The following is a 6,590-nucleotide window of genomic DNA, read 5'->3' as shown; positions in this document are numbered from 1 at the left end:
CTACCGTTAAAGTCCAACTGGCTGCCATCTCTAACTTCCATGTGGGGGAAACATGGCTTCCCTAGCTTCTTTCAGATTTTGCAAGACCTTTCTTAAAGGTACCTTCCTTTTAAGACCCCCTGTGAAAGATCCTGCACCTCCACGGGACCTCACCTTTGTACTTCAGGCTCTACCCTCTCCTCCTTTTGAGCCAGCGGCATCAGTAGATTTACAATTCCTGTCTTGGAAACTGCCTTTTTGGTAGCTATCACTTCTGCTAGGAGGCTATTGGAACTTCAAGCATTGTCCATTAAAGTTCTTTACATGCTTTTTCATAAGGACAGGGTTTCTATGCATACCAATCCTTTATTTCTTCCCAAGGTGGCTTCAGAAGCCGATATCAATCAAACTATCAATCTTCCTGTTTTCTTTCCAAATTTCCAGAATAGGGGCAAATACAAATTACACTTGCTGGACGTGCACAGACAGCTGAGGTTTTATTTACACAGAACAAAATCCTTTCGCAAATCTGATCAATTGTTTGTATCCTATTCAAAACCTTTTCTGGGCAAGCCAATTTCTAAAGTGACCATTGCTCGCTATATTTCCCAGTGTATCATTCGAGCATATTCTGATAGAGGCAAAATAGAGCCAAAAATGCACTATAGTCCACACAACACAGGAAAAGATGGAGAATCTTCTGGATACCAAAAACACTTTATTCCACAGGTACAAAATAAACCTCCAGTTAGTGCTTTCATCTCAATCAAAAGGAACTTAGAGACTTCTTCAGACAGAGGTTCTAACCACTCTCCACCTTTTTAAAACAGTCAAAACTTGTCACATGACAACTATTAAAAATATATGACAGCATCACTTACTTTCTTAAAGAAATACTTATAACTACTATAAAATACATTTAAAAACTTTTGGACACTTTCTGAAAATCAAATAGTAATTATAGAGCACACAAAATAATGTCTAAACCCTTTTTTTTTTAAATACATGTTAAACTCTTCTCTGTTATTATTCCTGGTGGGAAACGGGCATTCAACTTGACTTGCCAACAATACTCAAGCCATCCTAGTTCTTCTTCTATATTTATTATACTTTGGCTATTAGGCAAAGTCTCCAAAACTATGAACTTCTAATTTATCTTACAACCTTTTTGCTTGTAATGTTTGCTCATAGCATTTTTCTCATCACCATTTTGTATTGCATACTTATGTTCGTAAATCCTTCTGTTAAGCTCACGAGTAGTTCACCCCACATAAAGGGATTTACATTCCAAACACACAATTAAATAAACAACATTATTGGATCTACAACTAAAAATTCCTGGTATATGAACTTTACTGCCTCCCACCTCTAACTCACTTCCATCAGTATATAAAAAATTGCACATATTGCAATTATAAGATTTCACCATTCCTTTATTATGTCCCACATTTTTAGTTTTATTCAATTTTCCTTGAAAATAATTTTTAAAACTTTTTTCCTTCTTTTGAACAAAACAAGGGGCTTCTCCTATTTTGTTGATAAGCTCACTATTTGATTTTAAAAAGTCCCCAATTATTCCTAATAACACTTTAATGGCTTGGGAATCTACACTGTTGTGCACTAGCGCTTAGGTCTTATAGTTAAACATATCTCTTTTACGATCATCTACGATGTCATTCTGTTTTCTTTTATTTGCTTGTCCTTCTAATAAATTCTTCACTTTATGAACTAGGTGTCCCCTTACTTCCATTTTGTCACAAAACAGTATTGCTTCTACTAAGAAATCCTCATCCTTTTTGGTTAGTCTACTTATCCTATGTAACTGCCCTTTTTACTATATTCATTTTTGTTTTATTTGGGTGTATTCCTGAATAATGTAGATACATATTATTCTGAACTTTTTTTATATATTTTAGATGTTAACTTATTATTCTGTTTATATACTGTTAAATCCAAACAACTGATTCTTTTTATCATTGTACTGGTAAGTAAACTTCAAATACGTATTAACATATTTAAATACTCTGTAAATTCTTCCAGTTCAAATACAGACTTTCTCCACACTAAAAATAGGTCATCAATAAAACGTAACAGTTTAACAATGTTCATACTGTATCTGCTTTCAATAATATTTGTTAATTTCCAGCAATCCATAAACACATTTGCATAACTAGGGGCTAATGCTGCCCCCATCGCAACATCATTTATTTGAACATATATATCTTTATAAAAGGACAGAAAATTGTAACTCAGTACAATTTCTGTCATTTCCATCAATAGACCAACTGTATTACTAGAAAACATTTTTGTTCTTAAAAGTTCAGATCTAACTATTTCCATCCCTTCATCATTTGGGATCACAGTGTATAGTGACTTGGCATCTAAGGTCACTAATAAATCTGTGTCTGTAATAACTAATTCTTCTGTTTTGTTCAAAAAATCATAGCTGTCTTTTAAATAAGTAGAATTTTTAACTATAACTCTTTGTAAATGTTTATCTACATACACAGAAAGACCTTCTGTTTTACTGTTCACACTAGCCACAATGAGTCTGGGGGGGGGGTTCAACCAAATTTTTATGGATCTTTGGTATACCATAGATCCTGCTCAACTTGGGGTTACTATTTACTAAATTTCTTCTTGTTATGTCATCAGTTCTTCCGGCTAAATACCAATCTTCTATGCAAGAATCGGCATGTCCTCCCTGCGTTCGTGTGGGTTTCCTCCAGGTGCTCCAGTTTCCTCCCACGGTACAAAGACGTGTCTGGAGCGTTCCTCCCTGGGCCTCCACTGAAAAATGGCTTCATTCCAAGTCGGAATTTCTTGGAAAACAAATGATAAATAAATAAATAAATATCTTTTAGAAAGGCCCTGCACAGTTGACAAGTTAAACAGGACAAACTGTGTCCTCTATGGAACTTGGAAATAGCAGTCAGATGCATATTACTGCTGAATAACTTAGCCTTGAATCAAAAAAAAACTCAGAAATATATTGAAAGACCTTGGAGACTGAGAAGAATAATGAGTCCCTGAGGTTGGAGCTATGATTCAGATAGACTGACTGCATCTTCCAGCCATGGGAACAATCTGAGCAGGGAATCAGTGCCAGATAAGACTTATCCTTGGCATATGACACTATGAGTCAGGTGTCTGGGCAAGGAAAAATGCTTATGCCCAGTAAGCAGAGAAAATATGCCACTACTGCCATGGGGAGGGTGCATTAAAGGCCAATTAGCAGAACTCTGAAATCTAAATTAGTTAAAATAATGACACACACACACACACACACACACAGATATATATATATATATATATATATATATATATATATATATATATATATATATATATATACATACATATATATACATATATATACATACATATATATATATATATATATATATATATATATATATATATATATCTACACACAAATATATATTGGTAGTTCTATGGTTATCCTTTACAGGGCAAACACTGGCAGGTATGTTGTTCTGCCTGGCTTTGAGAACTTTTCTCAGGCTATCCAAAGTCCTCACCCTTTCCCATGACTTTCATGGATGAAATACTCCATCGTTAGAAGATCTTGAAGCAAAACAAAGGTGTGCCCAACACAAAATAATACTTATCATGCAAAAAGCTGCCTTTACAAAAGACAAAATTCTGTCCGTCAGACCCAGGCTGGAGGATGGTTGATGCTAATGATCTTGACCATAGAAATACCAGCACAGGTCTACCATTATAGTTAAGAACACAGCTGTTATATCTGACATTATGGGTCCATGATCCTCACCTACAGGACTGAATCCCAAGCTGTCTTCTTGGGTGGAGCCTCATGAACACAGACTGCATCCATCTTAGCGAGTTGAAGTATTTAGTGATGCCCACACAGCTGGAACACAACTAGTCAGTGGTGTTTTCCTCAAGATGGCCTGCAGAGTAGCCATGACTCTTTCTTAATGTATTCTGGTTTCTGAATCTAATAGTTTGTTATGATTATTGTAGCAGAACTGAATGCAATCTATGAGTCATTTAGAAACAGTTTGTTTAGAGACTTCAGAACCCAAGTTTCTTTGTGACTAGGTCACAAGCAATTGAATTTTCATTTTGGTTCTGGATTAAGTGTTGCTTGAGTACATCCATGCAGTGCAATATATAGTCACCTCTGTCTGATATGGGAAAATGACACATTTATATCTTCTTTTCCTGGTTAGAGGTCACTACAGTGGAACAACAGTCTGCAGAACAATCGGCAGTGGATTTGCCTGCCTGGCGTCCAACCTTCCATAGAAGACACACACACACACACACACACGCCTAGGGCCAATTTAGAGTGTCCAGTCCACCTACAGCATGTCTTTGGGATGTTGCCGGAGCACCCAGAGGAAACTCACACAACCGCAGGGAGGACATGCAGACTCCACACAGAAGGCACCCCAGCCAAGCATCGAACCGGAGAATCTCTTGCTGTGAGGCAACAACACTACGGCTGCACCACTGCACCATCCAGTGACTTTTCTTTTGTGTCTGCCTCTCAGGGACCCCATTTAGCCAGTGGAGCAGTATTTTATTCTGGAGAAACTAAGCTTCAATCTATTTGTGTGTCCTTGGTAGAATTAAATTTTGATGTGGAAAATGCTTCTTTATTAGGTGTGACTTCTGCCAGAAGGATCTTCTAGCTGTAGGCTTTAATTAGTCAGAAGGCTGTCCCATCTATAGGCTTTAGGTAACTCCTTAACTAGCTATTCACAGGTAAAATAATTGAGGACCACCATATAATTTATGTGTAAAGTTTTGACCAAGCTGAAGCTGAACTGACTGACCGCACTTGCTGTGCTGTACGGGGAGTATACCAGCAAAGGAGAAAATGTGCTGCACTGGCTGTCTGCAGACAGGACTAAATATTTCAGGAAGAATAATTAGTTTTTGTTTGTTATGCTCCTCAGAAAATTGTAGGAAGTTAACTAAACTGTTTGTTCCTTGGTTGTGAAATTTCATAACCTGATAGAAATTTGAGAAGGAATTGCAGGAGTTGCCTAAAGCTGTGTCTGCTTCTCTGTGTCCTTACAAGATGCTCAAATGATAAGAACTGTTTCTAGTTTTGCAGGTTTTTCTGAAAAGCATCATTGGATAACATCTATGTAGATGTTCTTCTTGTTTCACTGTTGCAGTCATCACATTTGGGTTATCCCTGCCAGGGTAGCCCTCGTCCGGCTCGAATACCAGAGGCTTAGTATTTCTGCGTCAGTTGCTGTCACTTCAGGACTGACATCAGGTCATCAGTAGTGTATAGTAAGGCAGCCAATGCCATTACATCAGTCTTTCTTGATGAGGAGCCTGAAGCAGAAGCAGTTTGCACGAGTGCTGGTCAGCCGCTACCTGAGTTTCGTCTACCAAATTGAAGCTGAAGTCTTCTAAAGCTAAGTACCCCGTTGGGGATCCTTTTTTTTGCACTAACCAATGTCAGAAAAAGTTAACAATTGTCTCGCCTGTGGAAAGCAAATACCAGACCGAAACTTTCATTCTTACTGCGTCACTTGTTTAGGCCCAGACCATGACGTCCCCCGCTGTCGCTTCTGTGCTTTGTTCAATGCCAGAACTATTCATCTTTGGGCTCTTATTGTAGCTAGATATTTTTGCTTACAGTCCTTGAACTCCAATCTGGCTTTGGTAAGCCATCCAACAGCAGATCTTCAAAAAAAAACATAAAGATAAAGACAGAGATAGACTGCACAGGTCCAAACCTACCGACGACACTCCCATTAAGCTAGTCGTCAGTTCTTTGGTCCTCAGTGAGGTGCTTTCACAGCCCTGATGCCCGCTTCTATGAATTTGCAGGCCACTACTGAGACACTTTCAGAGTCCAGTATGCCGCAAAACTCTTCTTCGACTAAGGATCCTGTGGTCGTCTCTACCTTGGATGGGTCCAGAGCTGCTGAGCAGGCACCGGCTTCTGAGGAAGTCCTTCGCACAACCGATTGTTGACAAACTGACGTCTTCTTTCGCGACTACCGTTCTTTCGAAGATGACCGAGTTTCTTAGACCCAGGGTACGAACCACACCCAAGAAACCGCCGACCCAATCTCAGGCACCTGCTTCCTTGCCTCAGTCTCAAATGCTTAAAATGGTGGAAGACCTTATGATGCTGATCAGGGGAAGCCAAGCTACCCCTTCTAAAATGAAAAGAGATCTGTCCTCTGTAGTTTTGTCTGAACAAGAGTCAGATGACTCTGATGCATCTGAATATGAAGACATGGAACCCCTCTTTACTTATGAGGATTCTGATGCAGAGGATTCCATCCCTTCAGCTTCTCCCCCCGAGGATTTTTTCCTTTGGGGAAACCTTTCATATCTTAAGGGAGCATGTCCAATGAGAGAGTCAGGACTATCCTCAGTCTAAAAAGAGACTCAGGGAATGCTTAGATCTTCCACAGCACAGACCCTTGGCCATCCCCCCAGTCCTGGATGTTGTGGAGGATATTTTCCTGGAATCCAGCTTGACTCCTGACACCCTCCCTCCTGCACCTAGAAAACCACACAGGTACTACAGAGTCCCTAAGTTGCACAAATTTCTTTTTAAAAATCCTACTGCTGACCCTGAGGTAATT

The sequence above is a fragment of the Protopterus annectens genome, chromosome 7.part0 (assembly GCF_019279795.1).
Source record: "Protopterus annectens isolate FY-2018-M chromosome 7.part0, PAN1.0, whole genome shotgun sequence".
NCBI classification, from domain to species: Eukaryota; Metazoa; Chordata; order Ceratodontiformes; family Protopteridae; genus Protopterus; species Protopterus annectens.
Note: the sequence above shows the minus strand (reverse complement) of the source record.